This window comes from Lactuca sativa, chromosome 1 (assembly GCF_002870075.4).
Source record: "Lactuca sativa cultivar Salinas chromosome 1, Lsat_Salinas_v11, whole genome shotgun sequence".
In the NCBI taxonomy this organism is placed as follows: Eukaryota; Viridiplantae; Streptophyta; class Magnoliopsida; order Asterales; family Asteraceae; genus Lactuca; species Lactuca sativa.
In genome coordinates, this window is record NC_056623.2 from 118,753,409 (window position 1) to 118,766,382 (window position 12,974).

Below are 12,974 nucleotides of genomic sequence, written 5' to 3' on the forward strand. Positions count from 1 at the left end.
GCGCTCTTTACGTTCCGCAGGTCGAGCGGGAACGATTGGCTAAGGAGTTTTTGAGTTTGAGATAGGATGGGGAATCGGTGATGGAGATCACCTGTATGTTTACCGAGTGGGCGATGTTCTACCCAGAGTTTGCTTCCGAGTAGGCTCATATGACTCGTTATCTGAGCATGCTCAAGACCGATATCCGATAGTTTGTGCCTACCCAGCAATGTGGTACTCTTCTGGAGTTGCAGGAGGCCGCGAGGCGGCATGGGTTGGAGATCGAGCTACAGTTGATGGAGCAGCAACAGGCCCCGATACAGTCGCAGCTGGCACCGAAGCGGTCCAAAACCGCCGATACCAGGATTGTTGGATAGCCAGGCTGCACCTGTGGAAAGTGTAGAAACGCTCATTCAGGGACGTTTCGGTCAGGGAGTGGGTGCCACCGATGTGGCAAGCAGGTCCATTTGGCCAGGGATTGCAGATAGTAGACTCCGGTTTTCGGAGTCGGGCTTTCTTATCATTGTGAGCAGGTGGCCATATGAAGGCCCAGTGTCCTTTGTTAGCCGCCAAGCCAACGCAGACTCTAACGCCGGCCACTTTGACAATTTCAGATGGGGGGCCAGTTAAGGTAGAGCCTCTGAAGGCTCAGGGGCGTGCATTTCAGCTTACGGTCGAGGAGGCTAAGGCAGCATTGGATGTGGTTGCTAGTATGTTTTTATCACTTGCCTCATTTATTATATATATGTTATGCTTATCTGTTGTACCTGTGTTTAGGTACGTTTTTAGTAAATCCATTGCCCGCTTTGGTTCTATTTGACTCGGGGGCGAGTCGTTCCTTCGTATCTCAGACATTTAGTAGGGAGTTTAGTGTGCCAGTAGGTGAGCTAGAGTGTCCGTTGAGAGTCCCCATCGCCAACGAACACGGGGTTTCTGCTTCTTCGGTCTACCAAGGATGTGATTTGGAGATTTTCGGTGTATCCTTCCCAATAGACTTGATTCCGATTCCCATGAGGGAAGTATGTGTGATTGTGGGGATGCACTGCCTTAGTCGATTTGGTGCCATGATAGATTGTGAGGGCCAGCGAGTGGTAGTTCGAACCCCAAGTGGGGGAGAACTGATTGTATATGGGGGGGCACCAGAGTGGGATCAGGGTTTTGTTCTGCCGCCAGGGCTCGGCAGTAGATAATTTGTTCAATCTATTACATGGTGCATCTTGGTTCTCCAAGGTTGATTTGTGGTTGGAATATCATCAGGTCCGGGTCAGAGAGGAGAACATGGAGAAGGCCGCGTTTCGGACACGTTATGGTCATTATGAGTTTGTGGTGATGCCTTCTGGGCTCACCAACGCGGCGACAGTATTTATGGACCTGATGAATCGGGTCTGCAGACCGATGCTTGATCGCTCGGTCATCGTGTTTATTGATGATATCTTGGTATATTCCAAGACTCGAGAGCAGCACGAGGAGCACCTCGGTGAGTTATTGTAGGTTCTGAGACGAGAACGATTGTATGCTAAGTTCTCAATGTGCGAGTTTTGGTTGCGAGAGGTCCAGTTCCTAGTACATCTCGTTAATCAGGAGGGGATTTTGGTGGACCCAGCAAAGATCGAGGCAGTCATGCAGTGGGATGTGCCAAGATATCCCTCGGATATCAGGAGTTATCTGGGTTTAGTCGGGTACTACCAGAGATGTACTTGAGATTTCTCCAAGATTGTGGTACCCCTCACTCATCTGACGAGGGAGGGGTGGATTTCCGGTGGGTCATTGAGCAGCAGAGGGCGTTTGAGACCCTTCTTCAGCGTTTATGCGAGGCTCCAGTCTTAAAACTCCCAGGGGGAGTTGAGAATTTTGTGGTATTTTGTGATGCATTCATCACAGGTTTAGGGGAGGTCCTTATGTAGAGAGGACAAGTGATAGCTTATGCATCGTGGAAGCTGAAGTCGCATGAGACGAGATACCCTACGCACGATCTGGAGTTAGGAGCGGTGGTATTCACTCTCAAGATTTGGAGGCATTACCTATATAGGGTCTGTTGTACCATATACACGCATCACAAGAGTTTGAGACACATCATGGATCTGCCGAACATGAACAAGAGGCAGCGTAGGTGGCTGAAGATAGTCAAGGACTACGATTGCGATATCTTTTACCACCCCGGTAAAGCGAATGTCATTGCGGACGCTTTGAGCCACAAGTCAGCTGGGCCTTCTACCCCAGCGAGGTGTATGAGGATAGTTATGGATTCCCCGCTTGTGATTTTGATGAGAGATGCCCCAGTCGAGGGCATCTGACTGAAGAACTGGAAGTTGGAAAGGATTAATGATGAGAGCGCCTGGTTTATGCAGGATAGCCAGGAATTATTTACCTGATGCGGTCGAGTTTGGGTTCTGATTTCTGTTGGGGTCAGACAAACAATTATAGAAGAGGCTGATAAGTCTCGTTTCTCTATACACCCGGGGGCCACCAAGATGTACCGAGACCTGAGTCTGAGTTACTGGTGGCCATGTATGAAGTGAGAAATCGCTTGGTATGTCGAGAGGTGTTTGACCTGTAGGATGGTCAAAGCCGAGCGTCAGAGGCCGCATGGTAAACTGCAGCCTCTTGAGATTCCCATGTGGAAATGAGAGCAGATCACGATTGACTTCCTTACCAAGTTGTCGAGGACGGCGAAGGGGTTTGATTCCATTTGGGTCATCGTAGATCGATTGACCGAGAGTGCCCATTTCTTGGCTATATAGGAGAGTTCTTCGGCCGAAAAGTTGGCCGACTTGTATGTTCGCAAGGTCGTCGCTCGCCATAGGGTTCAGGTCTCCATTCTTTCCGACCGAGATGTTAGATTTACCTCCCGTTTCTGGCAGAAGTTCCATGAGGAACTGGGCACACGGTTGCATTTTAGTACAACATTCCATCTAAAGACCGACAGTCAGATCGAGCGGACCATCCAGACCCTCAAGGATATGTTGAAGGCGTGTTTCATTGACATCGGTGGGAGTTGGGATTCCCAACTACCCCTTGTGGAGTTCACCTACAACAACAGCTATCATTCTAGCATCGGCGCTCTACATTTCGAGCTATGGTATGGGCGGAGATGTCGCACCCCAGTTTGTTGAAGTGAGGTCGAGCATAGGGTGATGGGGCAGACCGAGGTAGTTTTTCAAACTACTAAAAAGATCCAACAGATCAGGCAGCGATTGTAGACCGCCCAAAGTCGGCATAAGAGTTACGCCGGCAGACGCCGATCTGGGTTAGAGTTTTAGGCGGGTGATATGTTACTCCTGAAGGTCTCACCCTGGAAGGGTGTGATCCGCTTCAGGAAGATTCGAAAATTGGGTCCCCGTTTTATTGGATCGTTCAGGATCGTTGCTAGGGTCGACAAGGTGGCATACAGGCTAGAGCTACCGGAGGAACTTAGTCAGGTGCATAGCACTTTCCAAATTTCGTAGTTGCGAAAGTGCATTATGGATCAGGAGGCAGTGGTGTCATTGGATGATATCCTGGTTGATGAGCGCCTAAATTACGTGGAGAGACCGGTGGCCATACTGGAAAGGAAGATGAAAATCCAACGGAACAAGGAGATACCTTTGCTGAAGGTGCAGTGGGAGCATCGGAAGGGATCCGAGTGGACGTGGGAGCCGGAGACTGAGATGTGGGAGCAGTACCCGACGTTGTTTACCTCAGCGGACTTAGAGGACAAAGTCTAGTTCAAGTGGGGGAGAATTGTGACGCCACGAATCTCAGATATTGAATTATATAAGAATATTCTTGATTTGAAGGTCTACTAGACGAGTTGGTTGCCCTACTCGTCGAGTAGCAGCGGGTTGGTTCACGTGATTTAAGCGACCTACTCGCCGAGTCCAAGAAGGGACTCGACGAGTAGGAGATGGAGGATGAAACCGTAACTTCCGGGGTTTTGCACCCTATTTAAGGATCACTTATTCCCCTTTAGCCTCTCTTACTGCCTCCCTCGAATTCAGAAACCCTAATTTGTGCTTTCCCTCTATTTTGTGTGCTTCTTATCTTGAAAGGAGATTCTTGTAGTAAAGATCTTGGAGTTCAAAAAGTTTGAAGCAAGGGGGTGTTGTAGATCCATATTCTTCTCTATCTTGGCATCATTTTGAAGGTAACAAGTTGTTACCTTGACTCCCATTTGGTTAGATCTCTTCATTTATGGGTTTAGAGCCCTTTTTGGGGGGTTTTGTGGAGGTTCTCCGATTTGGGTCGAGATCTGGGGTTGCAACCTCAGATCTGGACTCCTTTAGCCCCTCTTTGTCATAAAGTTTCAGTCTTTGTCATGCTATGACCTCTCCCTTACCTTAAGCCACTCCTTTATCTTGTTTTGGGTCATTATCATCTTGCATGCACGTAACGCTTTCAACTTTACATGATAAACATGCTCTAGGGGCTTAGATCTACAATATGGATCCTTTTCATGGCTTAGGAAGCACCTGTAGGGATGAAGGATTGAAGGGACTCAGCGAGTAGCATGGTCGACTCGTCGAGTCATATGAAGATGGTCTGAACTCGACGGGTTGGATGAACAACTCGACGAGTCCGATGAAGATTGTCGTAGACTCGGAGACTCAGTAGACTAACTCGGCGAGAAGGTTAGTTATGCAAGGAACTCGGCGAGTTTCTAGTTGCACTAGACGAGTTTAGGTCAACATGGACTGTTAACCCTGGAAGTTAACTTTGACTTTGACCATGGGTTGACTTTTGGACTTTTGGGGGCATTTTGGGAACTTATGAACATGGTTATATGGCGATTATAGGTGGTGGAGTTTTTGGGAGTGATCCAAGAGTGTGAGCTTATCTTTCGAGTCGACAATTGCAAGGTGAGTTATCCTCACTATACTCAAGGGTCTAAGGCACCAAGGTCGGCCCTTTGGATTGTTGTCTAGTTATGTTATGCTAGTATGATATGTTAGATCGGTATCCTAGAGGGTAGGATATTAGTATATGATATGTAGTATGAGCTGTTAGATCGGTATCCTGGTAGATAGGATGGTATTGTGCTATGTGGTATGATCTGCTAGATCAGTGTTGTCTATATATTGTTATGTAATTATCTGTTATATGTACACATGTTTGTTTGGCGGTTGAGGTTTATCTGCTTTGTGCGGAGGCTAATAGACCGGGGGATTCAAACTAGTTGGTCGAGGGCCTGGGGTGTTCCATCACGATGATGATTGGACCCATAGTATGTTAGCATTCCAACCTGTTGGTTGAGGGCCTGGGGTATTCCAACCTGATGGTTGACTAGACCCATAGTATGTTGTGTTTTAAGATTATATGTGTATTATTTTGGGGGAACTCACTAAGCTTTCGGGCTTACAGTTTCAGTTTATTGTTTCAGGTACATCAGGGGATCGCGGCAAGGCAAAGGCGTGATCATACAGCTCCTCATATTTTGTTATGGATTTCTAGGAAAACTCTGATATAGAATTTTTTGGAAACAAATTTGTAATACCTATTGGTTTTAAATATTTTTGAAAAGTTTATATTTGGCTTGAAATTTTTGGGTGTGACATTAAGCCCCAATGTTGGTAATAGGAGAAGATCGGCTATTTCCCATAATCAGATTTATCCTTCCATGCTCCAAATCTTCACTTTTTTATCCCCTGCAACTCGAAACAAATGCAAAAACCACATCCTGTATCAAGGAACCAAGAACGAGTAGATTGTGAGTTACTAGTTTGAATAGTGTATATACCTGCTAACCATGTGTTCACCTTGCCATCCATGATGACTTGCAAGTATTTGGGGCTTCTCCTCTTCCAGTGGCCCTAATCATTAAAATAGTAACCAGTCTCCTTTTTGGGGTCACTAACAGCTGGAATGTTTGAGTTGCGCCTTGCCTTTGAGACATTGCAAGATAAACCAACATGGGCCCTGTTCTTCCAATTAGCTTTGGGAGCAGTCGTCCTTTTCTTCCCTTTGCCTCGCCTAATGGAAAGAACGGGAGCAATAGTGGAAGGGGCCGAATTCTTTCCCTTCATTCCACTCCGCAGTGTGTAGTAAGTTATGGAGTTGGGCCAATATGGTTTCTGTGTTGCTCAAATGATAGACCAACATGAACTGATCATAGCAACTTGGCAAGGAGTTCAAGACCATTTCAATGGTTAGCTCCTCATCAAAATGCACATTACTCCTAACAAGGCATTCCACTTATCTTTGCATTCTTTGCATGTGGTTTCATACAGACCACTTCATATTTCTCTTGACGAGCTCTCGTGGTACTATTCCACAAGGTCATTGTTCATCTCATATGGCCAATTTTCCTCATAGAACCTTCGCAATTCGGGAGCCATTGTAGTGACAATGATGCAGGAAATTTTTGTTTCATCATCATAGTGTTTCTTGTAGGAGGCTAGTTATTTTGGAGTAGCAGTGGCTTCATCGATTTCAACAAGTTTTTCTTCAAGGACATATTCTTTTCCCTCGAACCGAATAACCATCTTGATATTACAAAATCATTCATTGTAGTTGGTGCCATCAAATGTCACCTTGGACATGATCAAGAATAGGGAGAAACCCGAGTGGTAGGTAGACGACAAAGGAGTAGAAGCACCACCAGGAGCAGACATCTATAGAGAAAAAGAAAATAATTTTAGTTAGATGACAATAATCATTAACATTTTAACCCATAATTAATATTTAAGGCTAGGATCCAAAATAACAATTCACAAATAAGAAGAGGGATTTCGTAATCTTACTTCAATTTTAAAAAGGTAGGTACAAGCACTTTACCAATCTGGAACTATGAAACTCCTAAATCTTCTAAAATTCATTGAATCAATCAATGACATGCTTAATCTCATACCATGCTCTTTCATTCGTGACTGTGATATTGATGATCACAAACAAGATGTGAATAACCATTCAAATATGCTTAGCAATCTCGATGTCATTTATCATCTCATATTAATGTGACAGTTCACCACACACGCTCCATTAATCAATGATGATTTTTGAGATGCCTATTATTACTCTCCATAGTCACTATTAATGTTTTGGTTAACCACTCGTGCTCCACTAACTGCTTATAAAGTATAATGTGCAATTTTATGGATTAGCATACTTTTCACATTTTTACTAAATAAACTAAGAGTGGGATTTTATAAAAGGTTTAGTTACTTTTATAACATTATACTTATTAATGAGATTATGTGTTATCAAATACGTTTGGCTAACGACCATCTACCGTACAAGAGAGCGGTGGATAAGAATAGATACCCAATGGAGGTCATTTTATAGGTTGTTTCCTAAAACTCCCCTTATATTATGGCTTCGTGAATAAGGCGTAGTAACGATTAGACTAACTTTGTCTTATATATACAGTATATTAACCTTTTAATTGTATGTCTCTCTCTCTCTCTCTCTCTCTTTCTCTCTCTCTCTCTCTATATATATATATATATATATATATATATATATATATATATATATATATATATATATATATATAAAATAAGGTGTGTTTTAAAACTTTTTAAAAATACTAGGTTTAATTTAAATATTCGAAAATAAAATTTCATTTAATCTAAAACAAACCAAATAAGATTTAATCTTTATATTTTCATTAGTAATTAATAAAGTTAATTTAAATCTTCTGAATATTAAATAATCATTTACCATTAACTATTAATCAAATAATTTAAATTAAATCCTAATCCTTTCCCATCTATGTTTTCGAAAATCAAGGGATAATGGATTATCCAAATTTATGTATCCTATTTTAAACAATTTAAAAGCAATAATCATCAAATAAGGAAACCCTAGAAGATTTTAAAATAAGGGTGGAAGCTAGGGTTTCAAGAACCCTAGCTCATGTCAAATTTTCATATCCCTTAGTGTTTAATTTCTATAAACCTTAATCTTGATCTATTCAATTGTTATGCATATTCAATTTAAAATAAGCGCTCTGATACCACTAATGGAATTTATAGGTTACAAAAATCATATTTTAGTGGAAAAACATAAACCCTAAGTTTGCATGTAACCTAAATGATCTATTTTTCACTATTGAATGCAATAACCAACTGAATATCAACAACCCTGCAAGAACCCTAGAATTTTCAAATTAATAAATGGGTTTTGTAACATCCCAATCATAAATTTTTTCATTTTTAAATTAATAAACCGTTAAATCGTATCATTTCCATAAAACCAAGGTAATCAATGTTTTATCAATTCGTCAACATTATCAGAGTATATCATAGAATGCGGAAACATGTCATGTGTTATCTGCAATCATCCCGATCTGTTCCTTTTAAAACAGTAGTACCTGAAACATAAACTAAAAATCGTAAGCACAAAGCTTAATGAGTTCCCAAAAATACCACATACCATACATACGTATGCCATGGGCTACCCCTGTGGTCTTCTCCCTGAAATTCCATGTGCTACCAAAGAATCCTGATGACCCAACATGGCCCAAGATAAGCAAGCCCCAAAGACCAAAACAACAAAATCCAATCATGTTGACTACGCAGGGCATACTCAGCTTGTACGCTCAGAGTACTGTTTTAAGGGCTTGTATGTGCAGACTCTCTTCAGATTGAGCCCAAAATCTTTATTAATTTGGATTTTATATTCCTTTTTTTTTCATTCAGGAACAAGAAGTTTGACCCACTTCTAATTTTTCATTTTTTTCTTATATTTATTTTGATTTTGGGGACTTATATTGAATGCGTCTCACAACCAAGAATAATTTAGGGGATCATTTCGGTTTTGGATGTAGAACAATAGGTTCAAGAGATGAGAGAATTGAGGATACCCACCAGAAAGAGTAATCCAATCCATAATGATGTACCTAAAAATACAACATTTTTGTTACTTGACCAACCATCAGGAGAAGCAAATACAACAGGTATGCTAATCAATAAGATTGATGAAGTAGCAATTAATGCGCGTACTCACCAACTTGGCCAACTTTCCGATTTTAGCTCTTAATCAATTAAGACCACGACCCAAGCTCAAATTTAAATTCCTTAATGTGGTTAATCACATAAAGTTGCCAACTTTATGTGCACGCATGTCTTAATGAAGCTCTTACAACTCAAAAGGACTAAATAAATGACTTAATGCATGCGTCAGACCATAAACTTATAAAGTTTCACCTATAAGCATAATAAACCCTCCAAACATCCAGATCTACAAGATTTAACTTCTAAAATGGCCTTAACCCATCAAAACCAACCAAAAAGGGGACAAAGAAGCATATAACCAAACATGAGGAGATCTAAGGAAGGAGAAGGGAAGGTATGAACTTGATACCTCAAAAGACTTTCAAAATGAGTGATCATTATGGATCTCTAAGCTTAACACTAAGCAATACACCTTCAATCTTCCTCAATCCCATTCAAATGAGGAAAATAAGTATCATCTTCTTCTCAAGAGCTCAATGACACAACCATGGAGGCAAAGCGTCAAAATTTATGGTTTAGGAGGTATGCAGGGTTGGTAAAGAGGCCTGGCATAGGGACTTAATGAGCTTAAATAGGGTGCAACGCCCCAAGAAAGGGTTTTCTTATCCACCTCTTACGCCATGCATAACCTTCGTACACCTAGTGTATGAGGATTCAGACCCGCGACCAAGCCGCTTAGTACGTTAAGCATACGTCAGTGTACGCCTCGCGTACTGGACCTCGCACTAGTATGCCTTACATACTCCATATGTACGCCACACATACCTTGGTTATCCTTAAACTCAAATTTCATCCAAAGGCTATAACTTCCTCATTCTATGTCAAATTTCGACAAACTTTATATCCACAGAAAGATGACGATAAGCCATACAGTTCTAACAACTCACCCCCACCTTAAGACTTCCCGAACAAAAACCAAAAATTAATAAAGACCCTAACTGCCAAATTACAATAATACCCTTGGGCTCCGAAACATAATCGAAAATCGAACACTCGGATCACTTAATTTATAATACCTACATTCAAAAAGGTCTAATTCTTTAACAACGTAAATTTTCAAACAAATTTTCAATTTTTCAAACACAATAAAACTAATTCCATAATTCTCAAAATCACATATGTCTCAAATGTCAACATAGTAAAACAAAATCCCAGAATCATAAAAACAATCTCTTGCCAGTTTGTACAATCATGTCGATGCCTTGCCGTTATCCTCGGAACTACCTGAGCATATAACACATAACACGGTAAGCATAAAGCTTAGTGAGTTCCCCAAAATACCACATATCAAACATTAGCCACTCGAGGCTATAAGTATGTAGGACCCTTTGGTCGATGTGTCTCAGTGGGATCCTCCGGTCCCACAACTCAGGTGGACCCTCTGGTCCCTCAACTAAGCAACTCAATATAGTACACAACAAACATATCACAAAAAAATAGTAGGTTATCTCAATACATAGCACATGGACATAAAACCCTATAGTCACACATAAGTTACTACTCAAGGTAAGTATAGTGAGAAGACTCACCTCGTAAGCTAGCGAATGAAAATCTCGTACTCGGAATCTCGAACGCTACCCACCGGTCTAGCATCCGCCTAACACATAATAATTATCCCTAATTAATATTGGCCCTCAAGAAGCTAGACTAACCCTTCTATAACTCACGGAAGGGTAGAAACCGTTTCACCCCTCCATAGGCTCAATAGTCCTCAATTTTGACCAAACCCTAAAAGTCAACAAAAGTCAACAAAAGTCAACGGCAGGGAGTACGCTGCACGTTCCACCTACCTACGTTGGGCGTACTCGGCTGCTATAAAGGAATCGGGGATGCTCGACCCCTACGCTACGCGTACTGGGATTACAGCCAGCGTACGCCCCAGTTTCACACTCCTCATGATTTGGTCTTAATCAGTTAAGACATAGGCTCATATTTCAGATCTGGTCACTCTAATGTCTCTTAATACATAAAGTGAGTGACTTTAAGCCTTTGCATGGCTGAAAAGGTCACCAACACTCAAAACACACAACCCCTTTCCTTATGAAGCTCATAACTCGTGTGTCGCTCACTCCTAATGTCCAAGGTTGGATTTTTATGACTCTACTTCACAATATACACTGAAAAGTGGTAGATCAAGGTCTCTGGAGCTCATTTACTCATAAAGTCTCCACCTTTGGGTACCAAAACCCTAAATACACCAAATGAATGAACCAAAGCAAAGGACAAGAAAGCTTGAAACATTATACCTTTTTAGGAAGCCTTTCACGCAGCTATGCTCAGATCCAAACTCATGGGCTCTCACTCCTTCTCCTCCAAGCTCTTTCTCAACCTCAAGATCACAAAGATATACTCACAAGCTCCAAAATGCACTCTCCAGCTACAAGGACGAAGATTTAGGGTTTAGAGTATTTGGCGTATAGGAATGGTGGCCAGAAATGAGGCCATCATGTACTTTAAATATGGAGCTTGACCACAATTAGGGTTTCATTATGTGCTTAGTATGCCCAGCGTACCCATTAGTACACCCAACGTACTAGGTGTCCTCCACGTTATAAACATGCATTCGAGTACGCTAAGCGTACACCCAAGTACGCCCCGCGTACTCGTTCACCACCCTTTTCTCAATTAAGGGCCAAAAAATGAACAAGAGCTCACAATCAGGGTTTTATACGATATACCTAGACTTGGGATGTTACAAATTCATTCTTCCATTGGGCTATAACTTCCTCATTCAAAGTCAAATTTCGACAAACTTTATATCCATAGAAAGATGACGAGAAGCCCTACACTTCTAACAACTCACCCCCACCTTAAGACTTACTGAAAAAAAAAACCCTAAAATTCATAAAGACCCAAACTGCCAAATTACAATAAAACCCTTGGGCTCCGAAACATAATCGTTAATCGAACACTCGGATCACTTAATTTATAATACCTACATCCGAAAAGGTCTAATTCACTCTTCCTCCAAGGCCCAAAGCCTTAACATAACTTATGATATGGTCATGGCCCCAAATCATGAAGCGATTCAAAACTGAGTGTTATAACTCTCCCCTACTTAAGTTAGATTTTGTCCTCGAAATTATTCCTTATCACCCCAGGCACACCAGACATCCTGAGAAACACAACCACAACCTTGAGCATACAACGACCTTCCTAAGGCTACTGAACCCAACCTTAGTAGAACACTCCAAACCCGATGATGAACGAATCCTTAATACCTTAAAGGAAACCACTTCTACCGTTCCACTTGAAGTACAATATGTATGTAAGGTCTACTTGTCTCCCCCATGCTTTACAACATATCTTTTTTTTACTTAAAATAATCAAAAGCTCGTAACTAGTCTAACTAGTTAGAGGATTTATAAAAGAACGTCAAACTTTTATCAATTTTATAATCTCTCTTTTAAAATAGAAAATTAACTTTTAGGATAAAGACAAAAAATTCTTATCTCCATGAAATAAATAATTTCTAATTAATTATAAAACTCTATTGAAGAATTATTAAAATAAATTTCTAATAAATAATCAATTTTATCAGGTTGCTTTTAGTTTGACCCATTTGTATCATATGTTAATTAGCAATAGCATGTTAATATGAATCTTGAGCATAGAAGATCTTTCTGTCCAATCATCCTTTTTTGATCATTTACCTGTAAAAAAAAGATAAGTCTATGTTTCAGCAAATTCGACACGTCATGTATAAGAAACCAAACAAATTTTTAAGTAAGAAGTTTAAACTATTTATAAGTTTCTCAATAAACAAAACTAGATCTACACGTAATGAAAGATTGAATTTCAAAAGGCCTTTTCAATCTATGAAAACCATACCATAAACAAAACATGGAAGTACATTGTTTTTCATGCACAAAAGCATCTAAGGCTAATGAAAACCAAAAATGGAAGAGAGACACCTTTTCACACAGAAACCCATTCTAGATGATATACCATAAATATTTAAAGTGCATTTCCCTTTTACACAAACCTTGGGTTCCTAGAAGAACGACACTCATTTACAACATAAATTGAATAGGGCATAATTTATGTAACCAAAGTGGAATTCCA